The following is a 13692-nucleotide window of genomic DNA, read 5'->3' as shown; positions in this document are numbered from 1 at the left end:
TTCCATTCCAAAGCTTTCTAAGATTTCATGCCGCTTCTTAATATTAAGCTGTAGGAAAACTTTCTGGTTTCCTGAAATAAAGTTTGGTCATATAAACAATTTAATTTTATATCCAATCTATTTAAAATTATAATTAGGACACATTGATTTAAAGGTGGGTAAATAGTCCTTGCTGATTAGTAGCTATAAACCTACAAGTAAAATAAGAACTTGTGGGTGGAAGAACACTGGAGAAAAATCTAGTATTCTAGATGTACACGTATTGAGAGGCACAGAGACATGATAGTACTACATGACTGCATTAGAAAGTTCCTCACAGAAGGATGCTTTTCCAGTGCAGCCTACAAAATTATCAGGGCAGCAACGTATCTTAGTGTTAGGGACTTTAGTTTTGAAGTATCTGCAGAAACGTCCATTACTCAAAAGCAAAACACTGACAATTTCTTTACTGGCCTTGCTGATAATTTCATTTCCCGGGAGGCAGAGTTAAGCAGTCAGGGGAACTCCTACTCCATACCCAATTCGGACGGAAACCAGTAGGTAAAATGGAAATGATTGGAACCTTGGGGAAAAGCAACCACACACTCTTAGAGTTTCATTTAAGCTGTATTCTGCCTATGTAAACGCAAATGATTCTAATGAGCAAGAAAACAGGGGAGGAAACTAAAGAAACCAGTGTGCTGCATAGGGACCTACCAACAGGCTCTGAATTTAAAACAGAAGGACAAAAGATGGAAAAAGGGGACACATAATCAAGCACAAATATATGAAGGTAGCATGAACCTATAAAAATAAAATCAACAAGACTAAAGCACAAAATGAACTGGGACTTGTGAAAGATGCTGAAGAGAAACAAAAATGATTTCCTTAGCATGAAATGAGGAAGAAGATCAGTATAGGAATAGGCCTGTTTTTTAAAGTTGACATAAAATTCATTCATGAAAAAGAGAAAGCAAAGCATCTTTACTCCTTTATGTTTCTTCCCCGTTGGTTTATTCATATTTCCGCTCACATGTCACCTCTTCAGAGAGGACCCTAACCACCTTTTCTAATTCTTTCTGACATTCTCTAACCCTTAAACTTTTCGTTCTTCCAATCACTGATTGTCATTATTTTACATACCTAAGTGTTTTTCTCTCCTATATTGGGATGTAAGCAATATGAGTGTAGGGAATTTGATTTATTTGGTACCATATACATCAAGTACTAATCAATAAATATTTGTTGGATGAATAAATAAAGTCAAGGGCATTAGACAGACTAAAAATTGAACGCCACAGTAGGTAAAGGAATTATAATATAGATAACATTTTTTGAGGACTTAGCATGTGTCAAGCACTAAATATTTATATATATTCACTCATTTACTCATTAAAGCAACCATATAAAGCATGCACTATTATCTAGTTGAATCATTTGTCCCTGATTACACAACTAGAGGAGTGTAGACCTAGGATTAAGTCAACATAGTTAAGTCCAGTCTGAGCACTTCACCTATATGCTATACTGGGAGAACCTTACTGGCCTAGCTGCCAATATGTCTCCTGACCTATAAGAATTAATACGAGAGGCTTTGTAGATGAGATTATGAATGATTTAGCTGATTACTTTTGAGAAATGGAGGAGAGAGGATAAGAGAAGAATATGTTCAAAAAATGGCAGAGTCTGCAAAATTCAGATCCATGAAACTAATGTTGCTTGGAGGGGAGTAGCCTCAATTATATTTATAAAAGACTTTTTGCGAACATTTTAAAAAGCAGTTATTAGGAAAAAGTATAAAATCAATAAGAATAACTATTCAGCTCAATCTCATAGATTCTTTAAAGGTTTACTTTACAGTATATCAAGGCATTAGATATGATATCTGGATTCTAGGAAGTCATTTAATAAAGTCTTTCTTTATATCTTTGTGGACCAGATGGAGAAGAATAGGTTAGGGATAGATAGTACTATTATACATTTTTATAACTGGCTAAATGATTATTTTCAATGGTAATTTTAATGCTTCTTGTCAGCTGAGAGGAAGGTACACTGCAGGCCTTTGTTCTTGGTCCTGTGTGATGTGCACATATTTATCAATGGCTAAGACAAATCTATAATGCATGCCTATCAAATATCAATGACATGCCCTAATTTAGATGAGTAAATGCATTGTATTGTAAGATCAAAATCTAAAAGTTCTTAACAGCCGAAAGACAAAATCTAACAATATACTATTTGGTTGGAGTTGCGAGGTCCTGCCTTGAGAACAAAATACCAACTGCTTAATTTGATTTGAGGGATATAAGACTTAGCAACAGTACTCATGGGGTGCGGAGGAAGAGAGAGTAGCTTTAATTGGCAGTGAATCAATGGTATAATGTGGTTCCAAAAAGGAGAATGAGGAGCAAGAGAGGAGAGAAAAGTGTGGGGAGGGGAAGAAGGAGAAGAGGCAGAGGCAGGAGCTGGAGAACAAAGGAGTGGAAGGGAGAAGGGACAGGAGTGAGAGGTAGAGGGAGCAGAAAAGGGAAGGGGAGAGGGAGAATAAATAAAAATAATTTAGGCTGCAATAACAAATTTAGGATTGCATTTAATAAGAGGACATAATATGACTCTATTTCAAGTTGTTTCGATCACCATGTTCAGTTCTGAGAGCAGTGATTTTTAAGGAAGATATGAATGGAAAGATTATAAAACTTTCAGTATTGAGCAGCCTTCATGGGAAGGGAACATAAGCCATCTCATATGAGAAAAGGCCGAATGAATTGAGGAACTCTTAGCCTGAAAGTTGTATTTGATAGCTATATCAGAAAAGTATAAATAATAATAATAATAACTATAATATAATAATAAGTAATAATAACTAATATTATTATTATTTAGCATTTAGTATTTTCTTGCTAGGTGTTAAACATTTTACATTAATTAATGTTCAACACAACTGCAAGAAGTGGGTTCTAGTTACAGATTATAAATTGAGGCTAAAAGAAATAAAGTAACATGTCTAAGGCAGCAAAAGCTAGCAAGTAATAATGCTTGCCTTTGAACTCAGGTCTGTCTGTCTTCAGTATACCCTCATATCCTCTACAGCAGATTCCTCCATTAGAAGGAAGCAAAATTATGTATGTGTGTATGTTTACATATGTGATGATAAATTATATACGATAACAGTGAATCAAAACTATTTACAGTAAAACATCTAGAAATAGATATATCAGAATTTTAAGTGTGATTATATTGGGTACTGGCAATATAGCTTTTTTCTTCTTTTACTTACTTTCTAAAATTTTCCAAATCTCTTTACTAAGCCTATCATAATTTCATAAATGTTTCATCTATATGTTTTGAATTTAAAAATATGTGGAAGAAGGATTAGCTTTATTCCAAATGGCCCAAAGAAGCTAAATTAAAATGCTACAATGTATAATGAGGCATTGTTTAGTTTAAAAACAAAACCACTTATAGTCAGAATTTTTCAAAGACACAATATCTTGATGAAAGAAATTGCTTCCTTTTTCTAGTAATTCTAACCAAGTTTGAAAGCACTAAAACTTTATTGTCCCATGCGATCAAAATTATAATCTGAAGAATCCACGATGGTAGGAATATGAGCTAGGAAGAAATAAGCCAAGGACTGAGTAGTTGGTTAGTATATCACTTCATACTGAACCCTTTCAGTCTGCTTAAGAGGCCATTTTTTATAAGTACTTTTAATGAAATATTTGTGTAATGAATCCATGAATGTACACATTTAGAACAGGAAAAGTAGACCAAAGATAATATTTAGTTTTTATAACAGCCTTTTTATAAAGTATTACAGATAGCAAAGACTATCCTGAAAGAAATCATGCCCATTTGTTTACTCAAGTTTCAGAGTACTACTAGCTGTTGACATCTGAGCACAGAATAAGTGGTCCCTGCAGGAAGTGTCTTTTGGGCATGACCTCTACTCACACACTCTACCTCTTTACTTTCATTCCTGGCTTTTGTAAGCATCCCTCATTTTTTTTTTTCTTTTTTAACTAGGACTTCTGTTAACTAAACTGAAAACTCCACAAAATCAGGAATCATGCCATGTTTTAACCTTCCTATATTCTATAATGCTTGATATAATAGACATAAAACAAATATTTATTGAATCAATCAGTTTGGCAGATATATTCAGCAAGTTCTACTTTCGTTATCTAAATATGGTCAGAAAGAGTGCCTTCGATTTCAAGCAGCAGAGTTTATTTCTAAGGGTTGCAATTATTTGTTAGTTTTTGCTAGGGTTATGTTTCTTACCTAGGAGTAGATGCAAAGACTCACTGCTTCATCCTTGAAGCTATGTTTTTTATTATTATTATTTAAAGTGAGAAAAGCAGTACGTTTTTTTCTTTTCAGGGTATAAAGTTGTCAATTTTTGCCGAATGATAAGTACATAAATTAAGTTAATAATATGGTAGATTATAATAGAATTTGACATGCTACTTCCTCCTTCTCCGAGGTGAATGCTAAACCCACTTTCACACTTGTGGCCCTACTACACAATTTATAAATATGAATGAGGCTCAGTCACAAAATAACTACAAGGGCAGTAAACATTTCTACCAATTCTTTCTCATAATTAGAGACAATTATGAGCAAACTGGATAGGCTTCATTTATTTTTAGTAATATACATATTAAAATATCTATTTATGGCATTTTTGTAGCTTCTTAGAAGAAAGACATATTGTAATCAATAATAGATATGGACCTTTAACAAGAAAATTCTTGAAATACATTCTTAATGTAAAAGAATCACCATTTTATTTCAAAAAAGTGTAAATAGATTTATTATTTATAAAACATTATAATGGAAGACACAATAAGAAGTAGTGGAGAAAAGGCTAAAGTAAGTAGTTTTAGGTAAGCTGTCACATGACCATTAATAAACGGGCAAATAAAGTAACAGATGTTCATTATTCATAAGATCAATTTAAGAACATGTTAAAAATATCAATTTCTAGCTCACATGCCTATAGATTTTGATTCAATAGATAAAATCTGAGGCCTGGAACTCTGTAACTGAAAAAAATGCCACCCCAAATTCTGATGCACAGCCAGGTGTAGGAACCATAGACTACACACTTGGGAAAAGAATAGAGTACATAACAGACTTTATCCTGAACAAAGTCACAGTTGTGTGGGTTTGCTAGCATGACTATGAATGCTTGATTTAGAATGATGAGAAGCTGATATTTATTTGAATACTTTAAGTAAGAAACACAAAGCCTAAAGTAAGGTAGCAATAGTGGGAACAGAGAGAATAGCAGATATTTGAGAGACATTTATGGGTAGGTTTGGCAGACAAGGTGGTTTCCTCTATGAAACCTCTCCCCAGCTTATAGATGGCCATCTTCTCCCTATGTCTTCAAGTTGTCTTCCTCTGTGTGTGTCTGTCCTAATCGCTTCTCATAAAGACACCAGTCACATTGGATTAGGGCTCATCCACAATGACCTCATTTAATATTAATAACTTCTTTAAAGACTCTCTGCAATTACAGTCACATGCTGAGGTACTGGGGATTTGGACTATTCAACATGTGAATTTTGCCCTTAACACTTAACTAGTAAATAAGTTAAAATGGACCAGCCAGGTCCTTAACATAGCATAAAATGTACCATAGTAGTTCTTCTCTTAAATTTCAGTCTCTTTCTCTTCCATTCAGGCTATCCAAATCTCAAGTAGAAAGTAACTGGAAAATAATATTACATCTAGGAATGGCTTCTTGATAGTATTGTATTTCCTCTAAATGCCAGAAGTTTAATTGTTAAAATACTAGTGGTCCTAAACCTTGTCAAGAGAAATAAATTTAGGTAATCCTTCTTACTTTGACCAGCCTCAGGAAGTCAGAAGGAAGATCATGACAGGGCTTTAAGAGAACCCGCTGAGGAACTCTGCACAAGTCCCTTCCCTTGTAGCAGAAAAAGTATTAAAGTTATTATTCATCTATTGCTCTCTATACCCATCAGCATGCAGGGAAATCATCTCAGAATTTAATTTTCTTTATAAAAGTGTAGTTATCAGGACTGTTTGGGTTGCAAGTTACAGAAACAACTCAAATAAGCTTCAGCAAAGCCAGTTAACTGGTTCATGGACCCCTAGAAAATTAATAACTGGAATTAAGGCTCAGAATGAACCTTCTTTGGGATCCATCAACCAATAAATTTTTACATTGCCTAAGAGTGTGTTCTGTAATTCCAGTTTAAAATTACTAGGAGAGACTATGATACAAACTATGAGGAATTTTTATTTCACATTCGCGAAATAAAAATATCTGACAATATTAAATGCTAACAAGAATGCAACACTATTGGAATATTTATCTTTATACTCCTGGTAGGGGTGCAAAATTGACATTTTATATAAAGGTTAGGAATTACCTAATTAATTTGAAATTTTCCATATTCTATGATCCAGCAATTTATTTTCAAGCATATATTCTAGAGCAATTTCTCAACTTTGCTCTATTGGCATTTTAGTTCAGATAATTCTTTGTTGTGGGGGCTGTCCTGGGCCTTCTAGAATGTTTAAAGCATCCCTGGCTTTTACCTACTTGGCGACAGCAGCATCCCCCAATTTATGACAGCCAGAAATGTTTCCACACATTGCCAAATATTCTCTGGGGGCAAAATCATTCTACGTTAGAAACCACTTACCCTAGAGAAATTTTTGTACATATTCACTTATATGTTCATAAAATTCATAGCACAATGTGTAACAGTAAAAAACAGAAACAAAATACTGGAAGTAACCCAAATATCCATCAATGTTAAAAACAAATTATGTCATAGAATGGAATACTATACAACATTGTAAGCTAATGAATTATAGTTATGTTCTGCAAATGGTATTTATGATTTGTTATTTCTTATTATGTATCAGAGATTTTATTTTTACCTACTAAATATAAAAAAGTAAAGAAAGCAAGCATTTTAACCTTATAAACTTTATAAAACAATTCAATACCAGAAATGCCTTTTTATTTATTTCAACATTTTGATTTGTGTATTTGAACTGATATAAAATTGTAATAAATCATTTCAGAAACTAAATTTGGATATTGCTTAGGAAAGTTTGGAGGTTAAAACAAAATGGATTAATCACTCATCAGGAACGACAGCCTGTCTTCAAAGTAATGTCTACTAACAGATAACATATTCAACTAAAACTAACTGCTTTAAAAGCATGGCTTTTTTAAAAAAAAAAAAAAAAAAAAAAAAAAAAAAGATAATCTAGTGGCAGTAATTCAGTGCACAGAGTGAACTCCCTCTTGTAAAAGCCCATCAATTGTTTTTTTGCTAATTAAGATGAATATTATTCCTGTGAAATGAACCAAAAAGTTTGTTCGAAACCGGAAATCCCAAAAGAGATCTATAATGTACAAGAATAATTGCACGCAATTTTAATTGAAGGAAAAGGAGAGGACTGTTTTTATCTTTGCTTTTTTTCAAAATTTTAGAAGTAATCTGTTGGCTAATTAATAATGCTTTAATATTACTATCGTCTGACCTAAAAATTGGAATTTGATATATTGGAAAATATTGTGGAATTTTAAAAGATAAATGATAAAATGACTATTGGCTGTAATTAACTCCAATATGGAATTTTTGTCATTAATGAAATAAGGAAATAAATTTTTAATGATGTTCTCAGAATAAAGTATCTTATATTGTTGATTGAAGATTGGAAGACCATTCAGAGAAATATGCATTTAATCTTTGTTCATTAAGTACAGTCAGAATTGGGAATGAGAAGGAAGATCTATTTTGTTGAAATGCAGGTTAATTACATTGAGAAGTTTACTTTATTTAAATAGTTGGCATTTATCTCTAATCTATTTTAAAATTTTGGTAATGCTGAAGATTTATCTGCTTTAAAGTTCAGTTTTAATAGCTACATGTCAACAAAATATATATCTACATTTCAATTTAGTTCACCTAGTAATTCGGACCTTTGGCTATTTGCTTAAATTTGTGCACTTAAAAATCAGGAAAAAAAATAGTTTGAATAAGCAGATGTTTTATTTATCCAATAATTTTACACTGACCTTGCTCTTGGTTATGGACAGGAGGTTAATTTTGTTGATTTTTTTTCTAAAACGTCACTATCTGTTAGTTGTACTAAAGATGGTATAGAATGAATGCAAAAATAAAATTATGAATTAAAATTTTAGATTCTCCAATATCTCAGATTAGCATCTTATCAGCATAAAACTATTAGAAATATAAATTTCCGTATACAAACAGGTGTGAATTGGTCCCCACACTTTTGAAAAGGCTAATGCCGGATTTTCTCACACACTATATACATTGTTATTTCATTCAAAGCAAAGGGAGGAAAATTCAAATTAAAGGTTTATGTACATTAAAAAATAATATGAAAATATTATCAAAATACACAATATATAATCCCTCATTTACATGATATAATTTGGATTAGACTCTCAATATAAACGAATTTTGCGAATGAATGAAATTTCCTTTTCATTAAAACCTTTTCCATCCTATAACTCCAAATCTTACAATAAACTGCGTAGTAAGTTAAGGATATATAGTTTTATTGCAAAATTCTAAAGCCAGAAAATAATTTAGATTTTATCAAAAATCTTTTAGTATAACTCCCTGATTTAACAGATCAGGAATTTTAAACCCAAGTATATGAAATATCTTATACTCAAAATCATACAACTAGTATATGATCCCTCAATTCTTATTTCTGTTGAATAGGTACAAAAATCCTCTAACTATTCAATGCATTCCTCTCTTGTCCCTTTAAGCTTTCATAATATTCTGGAAGGAGGATTTGGAAAGCATTAATGTGTACAGTATTAGGTGATTGCTAGAGCACCTTTTTTTTCCCCCTACATTTTTTTCTGAAATTATCTGCTTATTTCTGGATAAAATTTCTGGACACATGAGATACAAATATAATTGATACCTTTATGCTAAGTTTCACCCTATAGTAAATTACTCTTGAGAAGAAATCTTTAATCTCAAAAATATTCTATTAGGTGCACTATTTATGTTTACTATTAATTTTTTGGTTTATTAACATTATTTAATGATTTTAAACATATTTTAGGTTAAAAGCAATTCTTGTGCTAACATTTCTTTATACTTGCCTAGTTGTCTATTACCCTTTAATTTCCTTTAATCTTAGACCTTAAAATAATTCTTCATATTAAAGTTACAAAGATGACAATTGGTTGTAGATGGGTAAATTATACAGTAGATTTTAGATCAGAGTTCTTTCTTATTACTGAGTAGCTTGAGCTATTTACTTAAAGTGAGTTTATTTTTAAAGTTTTGCCTTCATGTTTTAGCATTTTCTAGCTAGCTCCTTTCTTCTGAAAAAAAGTTCATAAAATACCAAATATAAAAGCAAATGTAAAGTTGCAGATTTTTTCATTTTAGTTTTTAAATGTTTATTTTTTCAAACTTATGCCTGAATTCTACTAGTACTTATGTATTGTAGTAAAATTTATAAAAGTAATAGCTTTATTCTCACTTCGAATATTTCATTCCTTTATTTTTTATTAATCTTCATTTTATATTTTTAGTTCCTTCCGGAATTAAGTGGAAAGTTTTCTTTTTAATTGTATAAGATTATTTTGGTTATGCAGTTGTCATAATGGGATATTTCTTCAATTTTTTATATGCCCAACTCATAAATAATAAATATTCTATTTTATATAGCCTATTCCTCAAAAAATATTTTTGATTATAAGAATAATGCATATTTATTATAGGAAATTCAGAAAGTGAAGAAGGAATAAAGACTATTAAACTATTAAACTACTGTTTTGCATGCTTTATGTAAATTTATTTTCTAAGCCTACAATATGATCCCAATTCTCTTTCCCCTTGATACACAAGCACACATGCATATAACATATAATGTCTGCATTTTGTGCCCTGCTTTTTCATTTAACATAGCACTTTTTGATGATTGGTTTATTCAAAGTGATCTTTCTTTTTCTACAATGAGAAATTCCTTATTTGTATATGGAATATTCAAGAACCACTGGGGGGAAAAAAGCTTCATAGAGGACAGTCATAATTTGCTGAGAAATATAATTTTACGTTGATGTTTTCCATTCAATAAGACAATTTTCATTTGAATTATAAAGAGGTTATAATTAAAAATAAAACTAAATATTATGCTTTTAAGTCATAAAAACATAAAGACAACAAACTATATATTTAAATAAAATCATGCAATAGCTAGCTAGCCTAGAAGTAATGATAAATGTTCTTAGAAAACAAATATTTTTAAATTCACAGATGCTGCAAAGCCCTGGTCGAACATAAATTACAATTAGTTTTTATGTAACAGTAGAAATTCCAAAGGATTCTTACTCACTCTCAATATGTATCACAGATATGCTTTTTCTTTCTGCTCATAGGATGTAAATCACATTTATTTCTATATCTTTGTATATTTTTAAATAAATTATCCCAGAAAACAAAATGTTGAATACGCTGTGTCAATTGCAGTCCACCAGAGAAAGCAAAACCTTATATTCCCTCTGAAAAGCCTCTAGCATCATTGCTGAGAATTTTGAAATAGTTATGGAATTTGAATGCAACATCTATTTATTTCAAGAGTATCAGCTACCTTATAAATTATCAGATCATTCAACACATTTAACAAATAATGCTCTACTTTAATTATAACTTTTTCTTATTTGTGTTCAGTACAATCAAATATAAAAAGAGCTCTTTACTTACCATTCTGGGAAAGATGAAATTTATCATTGTGCCATAAATACTCTGGAAAGCAAAAAAAAAAAAAAAAAATTATTTGTTATATTTTCATCCACAGGGATCCTAACTGCCAAATGTAATGCATCATCAGTAAAACAAAAAGTGAAGCAAACCTATTGCAGAAAACACAAATTCATGTTCTAAGAATTCTTGAACATTTATTACGTGCCTTTGGACAGAGCGACTTTAGGATTAAGTGATTGTTGTGATAAGTACTTTCGAAGTTAAGATTAAACCATTTATTGTCAACAAAACAAATACAGAATTAAAAAGATATTGTCAATAGATTTTTTTCCCCATTCTCCTTTTTAGCTCTGTTGAATTTTACATTGATAAGGATGAAAACAGCTATACAGTACCTAAAACTCTAAGGAAAAATTAAAGGGCAGTTTCCTGAAGTAAACATTAATGATCATTATATTATCTGTATGTAAATAAACTTTCTGTTTGGAATTTTGAACTAAAAATTTGATGTAGAATCTCAGAAACAAAATTAGGAGTCCAAGCTCCTACTTTGCCACTCTAACTAAATGATAAAAAAGAATCATCTATTTTCTTTTTATTTTCTCTTGATTAAAAAACTATATTTTGAAATGGTATTTTATTGAATTTTTAAAGTTTAAAAAATTTTAATTGACATTTACTTTCACCTTTGTAATTAGAATAAAATAAACTCAATAGTTCTAATATAAATCAGAAAATATACTTTTCTTATATCTGGATAATTAATATTATTCCGTATTGGTCATTTTCTTTTTCTTTTTTTTTTTAAGGATCATAAACTTTATTTAGAGAAAAACTCCCTGAATTCATCTCCCTCCTCCAAAATTAGATAATGGCAAAGGAAATTTTAATAGATAATGGATAATGACATTTTAGATCCTTCAATATTATTTTTTAGTGAAATAATTTTGAATAAAAATTATAATGTATTAATATAATTTTAAATCATTATTTCCAAGAAAGATTATGTTTTTATAAATGAAAACTAGCTAAAATTTAAATTTACAAATATTGATGTTTCCAAATTTACTGACTTTTTACTGCAGAATAAAATTAAGATTTGAAGTATATCCTTAGATTTCACATGGAAAATATCTTATTTTTTCGATATTTAACTCTTAAAGAAACATTTGGATAGTCAATTTGGAAGTCTGAAGTTCTGTAATGATTTAGGAATTTTCCCCATATATGTGGTTTCCTTTAAGGAAACTTTTTTTTATATTCAAGCATAAATATTAATAAGTTATTTCAAAATTTTATATTTTTGATTATTTAATGAAAGATTTTGATGGAAAAAATTTTAACTTAGAAATATTGTATGTGGTTTTTATTCCTAAAGTATCATTAATACAAGTTTTGATATTACAACTCATATTTATAATTTCTGAATGGCAAAAAAGATTATCAAAGTATTTTTAAGCACCAGCTCCTGAAGAGGGCAGCACGTTCTAGATATTATTGAATTCCAAGTTCAAATATGACAACTTTGGCTTTTGTATACTTTTTTAAAGAACTAGAGGGGAAAAAAAATGGATATTTTTTATAGATGTCTGCTCCCATGATACAATAAACTAGCAGAAATTACAGGCAGCTGCAGTCCAAGGTCAAAACTGTATTTTATTAAAAGAGAACATTCAAATTAGACACCTAAAGCAATGTATTTAGAAAGGGTACAACAAAATACTAGTAAGAAGACTTTCCATGAAGAATGTGTTTTATCTTAATACTATGGATAACTTTTCCTATTGGCAGTGCATTGACTGTCAAAACTATTAAAGGGGTTAGATTTAATTATCTCACTTCTTGCACATTTCATCTCAATTGCTATGGCAACATTCAGTTGCCTCAGCAGCAATGCACTTAATCAGATATTTCCTCTTCATTTCTCTATGAGCCAAAACCGTGTAGTCAAATTTACAACCAAGTCTTGATGAATCTGATAATGCTTTTTACAATTTAATGAACAACTTGCCTCTACCCACACATAAATATTTTCAGAGAGGCTTGTAACTATTGGACAAGTATAGGACTTGATATGAATATGTATTTGGACTTTCCTACTTCATTGATTTTTTTTTTTTTGCTTTTGCTTTTGGTTTTTCTGTCACCATTCTGTTATTAGAAGTTTTTACTAATTCAATACACATTCCAACAACTCATAGGTCACTTGACCTCAACAGGAGGGTGGACGAGTGAAGGAAACAACCTCCAGCATTCCAATATCAACCATCAACAAACCTGTTGAACTATTTATCTTTAATCTGAACATACTTTGGATTGGCACATCAAAGAAGCTTTTTCTATTTCTTGGGATCAGGTAAGAGAAAGAAGGATAATCATTGTAGACAGGGCAAAACCTGATACAGGAGGAATACCATAGAGTATTAAACTTAAATTGAGGGCCACGCATGAAGAAAATTTGGTAAGGCTTTAGTAATACAATTTAATGAGCAAAAGCATGATGTATTAAATTGTTGATTATATTTTCATAAATGTATGGAATTTTGCAAGTAGTGACTTTTTAATTGGATACTGTGTAATATTTTTCTAAATTGCAATTAAGGAGCAAAATGATCTAAGTTCGTTTTAACAGCTCTATCTAAAGAAAAACTTAAAACAATTAGAAGTGCTTAAACAATGGCACAGGTATGAAGTGGCAAATTCCTTGTCTAGGCATATTCCATAAACTATTTACTTATGAACTCTTTATTTTCTGTTGCTTGAATTCTGAGACGACATTATAGAAAATGTGGTAGAACCACTCTACAAATTTAGATCTGGGAGTTAAGATGAGTCACTTCTTAATGAATCTTTCAACTATCAGTACTTTATGTTGGTATGAAAATCTAGCAATGATCTGCAAACAGCATCTTCAGCAGCAAGTTTGCAAATCCTATTCTAGAGAAATGATTTAAAT

General features: G+C 30.7%; 1 protein-coding gene and 1 long non-coding RNA gene across 2 annotated transcripts in view; one reads left to right on the top strand and one right to left on the bottom strand.

Annotated features, from left to right (window-relative positions):
- The window catches only part of ADGRL2 (adhesion G protein-coupled receptor L2), a 450339-nt gene that overhangs the window by 194321 nt on the left and 242326 nt on the right, over positions 1–13692 (bottom strand). Inside the window, exon 2 of the mRNA XM_016145385.2 lies at positions 10737–10778. The gene's annotated coding sequence lies outside the window, so the exon portion shown is untranslated. The remainder of the gene's footprint in view (positions 1–10736; positions 10779–13692) is intronic.
- The window catches only part of LOC118613389, a 34574-nt gene that overhangs the window by 15094 nt on the left and 5788 nt on the right, over positions 1–13692 (top strand). Inside the window, exon 2 of the long non-coding RNA XR_004955468.1 lies at positions 12938–13092. This is a non-coding gene — a long non-coding RNA (uncharacterized LOC118613389). The remainder of the gene's footprint in view (positions 1–12937; positions 13093–13692) is intronic.

Source organism: Rousettus aegyptiacus, unplaced genomic scaffold (assembly GCF_014176215.1).
Source record: "Rousettus aegyptiacus isolate mRouAeg1 unplaced genomic scaffold, mRouAeg1.p scaffold_m13_p_1, whole genome shotgun sequence".
NCBI classification, from domain to species: Eukaryota; Metazoa; Chordata; class Mammalia; order Chiroptera; family Pteropodidae; genus Rousettus; species Rousettus aegyptiacus.
Note: the sequence above shows the minus strand (reverse complement) of the source record. Positions and strands in the feature narration are given on the sequence as shown.